Raw genomic sequence first — 12,157 nt, 5'->3', positions numbered from 1 at the left:
TAGTGCAAAATGCCCTTTCTTGATTTTCTTCAAGTTATATGTAATTTTATAGCAGTTCTCTTGGATTGTCTCCTACCTTCTTTCTCCCACACTTCACAGTTCCTCAGTTTCTTTGCTGTCATCATAGAGTTGCACTTTTTCTTCTTTTCCTCCACCTCAGAAAGCCTTGCTATTCAATTTCACATGGTTTTTCCCTTGTTAAACCTGAAAGAATATGGCTTTAAACCTCATGTCATGACAATGTGATAGTCATCTGCTCTTCCTTTAAAACTTACAAGGACACATCTACCAAGCAAAGAGACTCCTTCTTCCTGACATTGACCAAAACTTAGACTATTTCAGGACATTATTATTTCTGTATCTCTTTCCTCATCTTTTCAATAACCTTATTTATTACCCTAGATATCTATAACTAAAGATACAAAAGTACAGATCATAGTAAAAGACATGTAGAATGAGGAAATCCTGGTCGACTTTGCTACAGAATATACATAGAATTAACTACATCATAAACTATGAAGTAAGAACAATAGAGTTTCAAAATAAAAAAGTAAGAACAATAGAGTTTCAAAATTAAAAAAGACTATAGCACAAGGAAGGAGGGAAAAAACAGATTAATTTACTTAACTTCTTGGCCTATGGCCATGCATTTCTGTACACACAGTTTATTGGAATCTTCCTTCTCCCAATAACAACGCTTCAGTGAAATATATAATTAAGGGAGTTGCAGAAAGAAAACTAAGACTGGTAGTAAAATGTGCTAATGTTTATTGGTAACACTCAAATCCGAAATGTATATTAAAATGAAGTTTTAAAACTGATTTTCATACTTGATTTGAACAACACCAGCTTATTTGTAAGATAGTCCAATACATTCCCAGATCTTGCCTGGATTTTGTAACATCTGCTTTTATTATTTAGAAGTAGTATTTAGATCACTGCATAAATCAACCCTTGAAAAATTGTTTATAGTAAGGAACATGATGAAACAAATCCCACTTTTTAAAAGTTTTAATAAGGCTTGGGGTTTTTTAGTAAAAACAGAAAGAAGGAAAACTAGAGTAAACAATAGCAATATGCTCATTTTATATATTTTGAGGTCCACCTGTTTAAATGTTTTTCAAAGCCACTAAATGCATCTGTTACTTTTTTCTGTGATAAATTATATGAAAAAAATTAGTACATATAAGTAAAGTCAATTTGGATGGGCTTTCAAATAGAAAATTGGGAAGATTCAAGAGACACCTCAGATTCAATAGCCAGTCCCCATTTTGTATATGTGCTGCCGAAGCGAGCACACCAGTCCCCATAATGAAGTTGGGATGAAGTGGGCTTAGCTATGTAATCTGGGGTACTATGTAATCTTGGATACTTCATCTTCATCTTCTATAAAAATAGAATTTTATTATTTACCCTTGTGAGTTTTTTGAGGAAGTCTTTAGTCCTTGTATAGTAAGGGTAGGGTACCTAGCCATCCTTCAGTTAAAAAGGAAATATATATGAATATATCTCCATATGTCTGTTTCCATACACATTTATTCTTCTTGTACATTAGACCTTGTGGAATCTCAGTGCTGCATTTACTTTCACTAATATGCTCCAAGGAGCACTAGACCACAGCTGTCTGTCAGATACAGGAGCAGAACTGGCTACTATTTCTGGCTCAGCAACTACAGTCTGCAACACCTTGAGCAAGTCATATACCCTTTGTCCATTTCTTATATTTATAATTAGGAGATGACAGTAAGTGGTCACAGGAGTGCTTTGTGGCTCTCATATCCTGTGAATCTTTGAAGCTGAATCCTATACACTCATGTTATTTTATTACTATATTATTATATACCTCCTACTTTTTAGGGTATTTCACAATCAGGAACACATAATATCTTCTGGGATATAAGAGTCATGAGTGACATAATTGCATAGTCAGCACAAATAAGTGACACCTTGATACTCATAGTTTTACTTAGGTGAGGGACTTAATATTACTGTATAGTCTACATGTGATTCTGTGCTGTGAGCAGCTTCTATCCTTAACCTGTGGCATTCCTGAACAGTTCTCATTATTTCACTTTCTCTCCCTCCCCAAAAAGAAGAACCTATTTCAATGAGCATTACTGAGAAATGGGCATTTTATTAAAAGTCTTTTGAAGAAACATGAATAGGGGAGACAGTGTTGTCAAAAGCACAGCAATTCACCTCTCTTTTAGTCTGGGTCCTTTGGGAAGCAGCCATTGGTGCAGGATTAAATATGCAAGGATTTTATTTCATTCCTATGAGAGAAAATGGTAAAAGAGTTGGAGAAGCCTGGAGAAAGCAGTTTAGACTGTCATTAAGTCTAAGTTTCAGCAAAGCCAATGGGGAAACTTGAACCAATTTCAGCCACAAAGAGCTCATGTCTTCCAGAAACAGATGAATTTAGTGTCCCTGCTGCCTTCAGGCATTGGCTGGGAGCCCCTCATGACACATGCAGCCACAGCACAAATAGAAAATGGATTTTAAAGCTCATCAGCTAGGCCCTAGGTCAGTAATTCTGTCTCTATTTGGAAATCTGTAAGGCATAGTTTCACAGCCACTACAGACATCTCTTTCAAGCCTTTCTTCCAGTATCCATTGAAAAGTGCCACCAACTGCCCTAATGAACCTTCCTTTGAGCTAGTCTTTCAAGCTTCCTTCACTTTGAGAACTCTCCACCTCCATAGTTTTTCCACCTCTCTTCCTTTCTCTTGTCTCTTCTGCAGGCTCATCTAAATTTGCATCATCCATCATTATTTTCAGGTCATGACCTCGTACTCAGAGAATTAAACATTCATTAGTTACCAGAGTTCACCATCTCATAGAAGGCAGTGAGTAGAATAACACGGATACAAAACATTTCCTGCTGTGTTACAGCAAAGCTGTGCTGTCATCAAATGCTTCCGGATCCATGAATATACTGAAACTGCTCTATAAAGTCATCAGTGTCTTTTTCATTGCCAAATCTATTGGCCATTTTAGTTATTATTCTTGACTTTTATATCCATTTGACATTATTGATCATCCATTTCTCAAATTTCTATTTTTCATGGACCACTGTGATTGAGTATACTGCATGTCCTCCTCACATCTTTATGGCCTTTCCTTTTCTTTTTTCTCATGTTGTTCCCTCTCTATTCCTTCCTTCCTCTATTAAAGGTGGTGTCCCCTAGGCCTTGTGCACTTTTCATTCTACATACTTTCTGTAAAAACTTTATTCTCTGCTGTGTAATAATTTTCATTTATTCATATCAAGCTCCTAGTATGAACCATGTACTATACCATGTCCTAAGGATAAAATTATAGGAGAAAAAACAATTTCCTCACTTCAAGGTACATATTGTCCAAAAGGTGAAATATAAAAGTCAATAGGCAATTACAGGACAATGAGACACTGCTATGTTAGGTAAGTGCACTTGGTTTAGGGCACCATAGAAGGGCATCTAACTTACACTTGGGAAATTAGAGAAATCCTCATAAGACAATCAACAGTGTGTAATAATAAAAATAAGAGGGGCAGTAAGGCATTCTGGACTGAGAAAGCACCACATTTGAAGGCATAATGAGTTTGGTACATCTGCAATATTGAATGAAAAGAAAAGGGAGAGGCTGGGTCAAGAAATTGTTATAAATTGAACCTAAGGAGAGGAAGAAACTTATGTGCTATGTTGTGGTCCATAGGTCTTATGCTAAGAGCAGTGAAGATTGCTAATGGGTTTGAAATGAGGGCATGACTTAATTTCTTTAAAAGTTTTGAAAGCTAACATTATAGAAAGGATGGCTTAGAAATGGGATATCCTTGAAGTAAGAACATTATCTAGGAAATACTTCAGCTCAGTGCATTAAAATATTATTTAAGGCTACTATGTATCAGGCACTTTAAAATGTGTTTAAAAATTGATAAACACATGCTTAGAATCATGTGTATAATACAATCCCATTAAATCAAGGCCAAAATAAAATCAAAGCAAAACAAAAAAGAACACTAGAGGTATATGTGTATATTAACTTTATATATAACTTAACGAACTTAATGAACTACCCAGTTACCAAAGCCAGAAATCCTTCACTCTTCCATTTTCTTCTCTCACATTCAATATCCAATATCACAGTTGACTACAATTAACTAAGCCCTATTTATATATCTGACTGGTCTCCTCATTGACCTCATCTCCCTTCTACTTTTCTGGTCTAATTCCAAAGTCAAGCTTATATAGATTCCCTTTTTTCATCTCTGTCTCCATCCCAGTCCATACCACCATCATCTCTCATCTAGCCCTTGGCCAATAGCTTCCCTAATTTCCATTCCTCCCCTCTGTGATCTAGCTCCACGTACTAGACACAATAATCTTTATGTAATGGAAATCAGACTATATGATTCCACACTTCAAATCTCCCAATAACTTTTCATTGCATTTAAAATAAAAAACTCTGTCCCAGGCCTTAAAAGGCCTCTTCTAATCTGATCCTACACAGGTTTTTCATCTCATACTACCCAGCTTCATCCCCCTCACATGTTCAATCACATTGAATTTCTGCAGTTTTTAGAACAGGATGTGCTTTTCTCAATATTCCATTCTGCAGATGTATCCTCTAACCACACTTTTTACCTCCTTCATGGTGACCACTCTGGTCTATCACATAATCATTTCTTGCCTGGCTACTCAAATAGCTTCTTATCTGGGCTTCTTGCTTCCACTCTGTGCTCCATAAAGCAGTCAAGATGATCCTTTTAAAATGTAAATGCTCCCCTGCTGAAAATTCTTCAATAGCTTCTCATCACATTTAAAATAAAATCCAGTAAGCTAAGCACAACTAAGCAAGCCATACTTACATATATCTGACTGACCTCCTTGCTGACATCCCCCTCTACTTTCCTCTGTTCTCCCTCCACTTTCATCACTTTGGCCTCCTCCCTAATCTTCAGACACACAACTTGCCTAAGGATCTGCTGCTCCTCCAGCCTGGACCCTCTGTCTTCAGAAGTCTGGAGGCTCTGGACTTAATTTCTAGTTGTCTACTCAAATAGCATCTCCTTAGACAGATCTTCCCTGGCCACCCCCACATCTCTATACTTGCCCCCATCCATTTCTATTCCATATGTTTCTTTAATGTTCTAAAAGTTTTCACTATTTGACATTATAGTGTATGTTTGTGCACGGCCTACATCCCTCCTTACAATGTAATTTCTTGAGGATATGAATATGAATTTTTTGTGTTTCCCCAATATTCAGAACAGGGCTTGACATACAATAGGCATCAATATATAATCGTTGAATGAAATTATTGAATCAGAGCCTGGGGACCCTATCAATTAACACATGGAGAAAATAAGCCTTTATTAATTAGAATAAATTAAATAACTTCTGAGAATTTTCTTACCCAATTTATTCTTTTTTAAGATTTTATTTTTTTATTTTAGAGAGAGACTGTGAGTGAGGGTAAGGGCTAGGGGAGAGGAAGAGGCAGGGAATCTCAAGTAGATTCTACGTTGAACACAGAGCCCAGCATGGGGCTCTATCTCAGGACACTGAGATCATGACCTGAGCTGAAACCAAGAGTCCAAAGCCTAACTGACTAAGCCATCCAGGTACCGCCCACCCCCACTTGCCCAATATCTTAATAATGCTACTAAGCTATGCTCGGATGAGAGGAATGCAGTGCAATAATTAATTTCTGGGAAAAAAATATTAACAGATTTACTTTTTAACTAATAATAAAAAGATATTAAGCATATAATAAACTATTTAGCATTGTTATATGCTAATTTTAAAATATCAGTGATTTTGTTAGTGATATCTTTTAAATACTATTCATATATTCCATTCTTTTTTTAACCTCATAGATTAATTTCATAAACATAATCAGCTGAATGTCACTCAATAAAGATGTGGCTACCAATATTTAACTGTTGAAGGAAGGAAAAATGACTCTTTGCTGAGTTATTTTCATAACAGATGACTCTCTGCAGAGTTAGTTTCACAAAAGAATAAATACTGGTGCATAAAATATTTTAAAACTATTAAAATAGGCTTTTTTGATAACTTAAGAGGCTACATTTTAGGTCCATGGATTTCAATAGAACTTTTTCTTTGGAGAATGAAAACATTAAATGTCGTTGACTTCATCTAATTTTAACAAAAATATTTTATTTCATGGAGTTAAATTTTGCAAGCTCCTTCATGCTGTATTAATTGATTATTGCCCCAACTATAAACTACAGCCAAATTAACACAGGTTTCAAATAAATCAGTGTTTTAAAAAGCATAAGCCTCAGTCATACATTAATTGTGTTACAAATTCAAAGTCTTGTTTTGTGAAAACAAAGGTATTGTTCTTCCTAAAAATATTTAGCGACCATTATTTCCAGGGGGCAACTGAATCTGCAGATCAGATCCTGTTAAAATGTCAATATATTCCTGTCTGCCAAATTTACTCGTCAGTAGATTCAAAATATTCTCTAAAAAACAAATCAGCAAAAAGGCCTAAAAATTCTATTCAGTTTATTCAGAACTATTTCCTGAGGACCTTCTTCATGAAGGACTGTGCCAGTATAAGGATCAAAAAATGAACAAACATGCTCTGAGAGCACTCGAGGTACTCTTGAAAGTCTGTTCTTCACAGCTGGGTAAGCAGTGAAGTTGATCACAGATCTAGAAATGCCCATGTTTGGAAGGGACTCTTCAACCAATCATTTGAGATTAGCATACTTTCTGTGATACTCCCACCAAGTGTCTAGGAAGCAAATACCAATGAAAAGAAAAACATTTTCTTCTAAAGGACAAGTTAGACCTCTGTAAAGTGTACATGATTAGAAGTTCTGGAGATTGTTTTTGTTTTTTTTTGTATAGCAGCTAATTACATAGCTCCCAATAATCAAATATATTTCTCCTCCTTAGGATCATTAGTAAAAGAGGTAGAAAAACATGAACTAAGTTCACCATGACCATTAGTTGTGTGTGTGTGTGTGCACGCGTGCGTGCATGCATGTGCACACATATAGATGTGTGAGTAGAATAGTAGTAGTGTGGTAGTGGTGTTTACTGCAGATTAACCGACTCTGGTAAGTTTCAAAGCTGTTGACTATTTACCTTTTCTTTCCCCTCTCTGTTTCACCTGAGAGTTTCTCTGAGTTAATTATCTGTGCTGTAGAAAAATTGAAATGGCATATGCAAGCACTTCATAGCTATGTCAGTTTTCTACTTTCTCCATTGACCAAATTTCACTCTATTTAATAAATATTACTCATAGTTTGCAGTTTGGGATTTGAGCACTACTAGTAATGAGTTTCTTTGTTAAGTTGTCCAACATTACAGAAACATTCACTTGCCACTCTGCAGTAAATATACAATGAAAATAAAAACACTTCACATAATGCAATGCAATGTGCTTTCTTTACTTACTAGGAAAAATATACATGTGTTGATTAACTAGCTGTATACAATTATGTACAATTATGTACAATTATTAACAATTATGTTATTGAATTAACAGAAAACCAAGGGACTATGAGAAGCATCTGAAGGAGATAAAAGCAAAGAGAAAAAAAGTAAAACAGGAAAATGCTGAGGGTGACAGACAGTAGGGAAGATTAATGTAAAATGACACAAACTAATAGCAAGGCTCAGTGACAATGCTGAGAATCAAAGGCTTTAAGAGCAGAGAAAGAGCCTATTCTAAACAACTTCAAATCGAGTTCTGAGGTTGCGTGAATGTGTGCATGTACATGTGAGTATGTGTATGTTTATGTCATGGTCATAGTAAATGAGGATTCACAGAACATTTTGAAATTAATTGTCCCTGAGGGTATATATTAGTTTTTCTCATTGCTGTTGCCATAACAAATTATGACAGACTTAACCACTTAATGCAATGCCCATTTCTTATCTCATCATTTCTATGGATCACAAGTTGGGGCATGGTGTGGCTCAACCAGGTTCTCTGCTTAGGGTCTCACAAGACTGCCCACTCACCCATGCTCTTTTTGGAGGCTCTGAGGGAAAATCTGTTTCCAGGCTCATTCAGACTGTTGGCAGATTTCAGTTCCATGTTGTAAAAGGAGGTTTCTGTTTTTCTGATGACTGTTGGATGGGATTATTCTCAGCTTCTAGAGACTTTCCACATTCCTTGGCTTGTGGATTCCTTCATATGCAAAGCCAATAATGGCATTTTTTCTTGTATTTATAATCTCTTATATTTTCCCTTCTTTTAAAGGGTTCAAGTTGATTAGTTCAAGCTCACAGAATATCTAGGATAATCTTCCTATCTAAAGGTCAATTGATCAATAATATTAATTACATTGCAAAGCCCCTCTACCATGTAACATAAAATAATTATTGATGGAATACTAGGTAATAAAGATAGATCTAAACCTACCTAAGAAAATTTGAAAACTAGCTTTCAAACAATCAAGCTGATCTAAATGTTATTCAAACAGTTGATAAAATAATCTGAACACATTAAAGGAAGACAAGGGGCACCTGGGTGGCTCAGTTGGTTAAGTGTCTGACTCTTGATTTTGGTTCAGGTCATTGTGTCAAGGTTGTGAGATTGAGCCTTATGTTGGGTTCAGCACTGGTGTGAAGCCCGCCTAAGCTTTTCTCTCTCCCTCTCCTCTCCTGCACCTCTGCTCAGGCTCTCTCTCTGACTCTCTAAAAAACAAATGAAGGAAAGAAGGGAGGAATCAAGGAAGGAAAGCAGACTACAAAATTCAGGCACTCAGTAGTATAACATTAATAAATCATAGCATTTAATAAAAATTGTTAGGTAAAGGAACGAAAAAACAAACAAACAAACAAACAAAAAAAAACAGACTCCTAACTAGGATAAAATTGGTCAATATAAACAGATGCAGAAAAAACAAAGACCATGGAATTTTTGGATAAGGGCCTTAAGGTAGGTATTTCAAATATGCTCTAAGAATTAAAGAAAAACATGATAAAACAAAAGTGGAAGCTATTATAAAAAATGAAACTTTAGAGCTAAAGAATATAATATCTAAGTTGAGAAGTTCACTAACTAGGTTTAAAAGCAGATTAAAAACTATGGAAAAATATGGAAAAAGTAACATGAAGATATCACAACAGAAATTATTCAAAATGAGTCATATTGGGGGAGACTAAAAATAAACACTCAGTAAATAGTGGGAAAACAGAAATCATGTAACATACATGTCAGTGGGATCCCAAAGGGAAGTGGGTTGGGAGAAAAGAAAAATATTTACTGAATAATGACTTAATATTTCACTGGTTTAATGAAAATCATAAACTCCCTAATTTAACAAACCCAGCAAACTACAATCAGGAAAAACCACAAGAAAAACATCATAAGTCATCAGAAGATGAAATTTTTGTAAACCAGTGATAAAGAGAAAAACTTTAAAGCAACTAGAGAGAAAAAAGACAAAATACACACAGGGGAACAAAGACCAACTTCTCAATAGAAATAAAGCCAGACAAAAAATAATGAAAGAACATTAAAAAAAAAAAAAGGGGGGTCAGCCTGCAACTCTATATTTAGCAAATGGAAAAACCATCCTTCAAAAATGGTGGTGAAGTAAAAACTTTTTTTAGGAACAAAACCTGGAATAATTTGTCACTAACAGACTTACACTAAAAGAACTGTGAAAAAGTTTTTTGGGGTAAAGAAAAGTGATACCAAATAGAAACTTGGATTTACAGTGAGGGGAAAAAAAAGTACCAAGATATTACTTTAGAAGAAATAGAAAATACCTTTCTCATTTTAAAAATTAATTAAAAAATAAATGGTGTAAACATTACATTTAAAAGCAGAGATTACTCAGACCAGTTGTAAAAGTACACAACATTCTGCATTAAAAAAAAATAAAAAAAAACCTTCATCATTAAGTGAATGTACTTATTAATTTTAAAATAAATTATATATAAAATTTATAAATATATACATATTCATAGAAATATAAAAACAGAGATCAGTGAAAGTTCTTTTAAAAAAGTTAAATATTTGACATAAGCACAAATCATAAAGAAGGTATATTAATATCAAGAAAAATGTTACCAGGGCAGCCCAGGTGGCTCAGTGGTTTAGCGCTGCCTTCAGCCCAGGGTGTGATCCTGGAGACTCAGGATCGAGTCCCACATCGTGCTCCTGCATGGAGCCTGCTTCTCCCTCTCCCTGTGTCTCTGCCTCTCTCTCTCTCTCTTCTTCTGTGTCTCTCATGAATTAATAAATAAAATATTTTTAAAAAGAAAAGAAACTGTTACCAGATAAAGATATTCCATAATAAAAATAATGGTTTATCATAATAGAGGACATAACTGTCTTAACTGTGTGTACACCAACTAACAGCATCAAAGCATAGGAAGCAAAATTTGACAGAACTTAAGTAGAAATAAATAAATTCAAAATTAGAAGGCAGGGAAGACCAAGGGAAAACTCAGTAAGAATGTTATTTTTATTCATGATTTCCAGCTCCCTCCTAATATAAGTTTTCAAGACCTTGTAGTTCCATTGGTGTCCATATTATCTATTCCCAGAGCCCGTCATCAAACCAAGGGCAATTTAAACCAGAGGCAGGGGGCCTGGATGGCTCAGTCAGGGTCCCGGGCTCAAGTCCCACATCGGGCTCCCTGCTTAGTGAGGAGTCTGCTTCTCTTTCTCCCTCTCCCTTTCCCCACTGCTAATGCTCATAGTGTGTCTCTCTCTGTCTCTCTCTCTCAGGCTGTCTCAAATAAATAAGTTAATTAAAACCAAAAACAAACACAAAGGCAGTACTCATTCTGCCAGGACTATCAGGGCTCAAGTCAAAGGATTTGAGGGCCCAAGTTTCTTGTCTTCATCTCCGTCTGCCATGGAAAGAGTCCCTTTCCTTCGCAATCCGTTGTCTGACTCCATCCAGATGGAGTCAGTGACATTATGCATTGAACACATTCTACAATTATGCAATCTGTGAAATTAGTTTTCAGGACTTATTCTATATGTAGCTTACTTTTGGATATGCATGGCATCTACTGCAGTAGTTTGGGGGCTTGTCTACCTGTGCCTTGAGTTGAGATTTCAAACTCTAAAGCTTTTTGCTTTCTGTAAGTTCCCCAGCATAGCCAAAAACAGTATCAGCCCATAATATTTGTAACCACCATTGGAAATAGAGACAGATCAAGGCTCTGTCTTCTCTCTTAAAACACCTCACCATTGTTTCTCTGCGAGGTTGGCTGCATTGCTCTACCCAGAGCCTCTCCTCACAATCCCAGCCTCATGGGGCTTCAGTGGTAACACCATTTCTCCATGTAGTCCCTTTAGCACAAGGAGTGGTAACTGTTACTAGTTTATGGGTGACCTGATATCCCTTGTTTGTTCCTTTAAACTTGCCTCACTTCTGTAAATAGTCTCTTTATTAATTAATTATCGATATTCAAACTCTTTGAGTGAATTCCATCTACTCTTGTACCAAATGACAAGTATTTGGTACCAAGAGTGGCTATACCCAAGACAGAATTCTGAATCTAGAATACTTACATATTAAGTAAGCATATGGATGATGCCCCCCGGAGGAGTCTTTGAAAAATGACAATTTGTGGCATGCGGTGGCATTTTGAGTAGTCAAATTATCACTGGTGACATAGAATGGAATACTGATACAATGCGAGTCTTTGGATAATCAAGTGGCTACTAAATTTGATAACTGGCCAATCCAAACAGAAAAAAAGTAAACAAGAGGATCCAGATAAGATGCAATCTGTATAAATACCCTTTACGGTGTAGAACATAGTAAAAAATAAAAATATGATTTTTGGGGGGACAGCAAAGGAGGCTTAAGAAATATATTTGGTGTCCTTCATAAAACCTTTGTTATTTTTACTGAGTCATTAGGCTGAAACATTTCAATAGCTTTTTAAGTATCTGTAAATAAAATAGTTAGGCAATTGTCAATAGCCTTTTGAAATTCAACTCTATTTTAGACAAAAGGAGAGGACTCTGTCAGAACATGAAGAGAACAATGTACTTTTCTCAAAGTCTAAGTGAAATTTTATTTTTATTATGTTTTCTCTATGAAGATAGACTTTTGTTCAAATTCTACTAGTACATTGTGATATTTAAATAATTTCACACTGTCTGCTTTGCTTGCCTCATGGATACACAAGGGATGAAGCTGGAGATTTTGTTA

Source organism: Vulpes lagopus, chromosome 4, assembly GCF_018345385.1.
Source record: "Vulpes lagopus strain Blue_001 chromosome 4, ASM1834538v1, whole genome shotgun sequence".
Taxonomy (NCBI): domain Eukaryota; kingdom Metazoa; phylum Chordata; class Mammalia; order Carnivora; family Canidae; genus Vulpes; species Vulpes lagopus.
The sequence above is the reverse complement of the archived record's forward strand: the minus strand, read 5'-3'. Positions refer to the sequence as shown.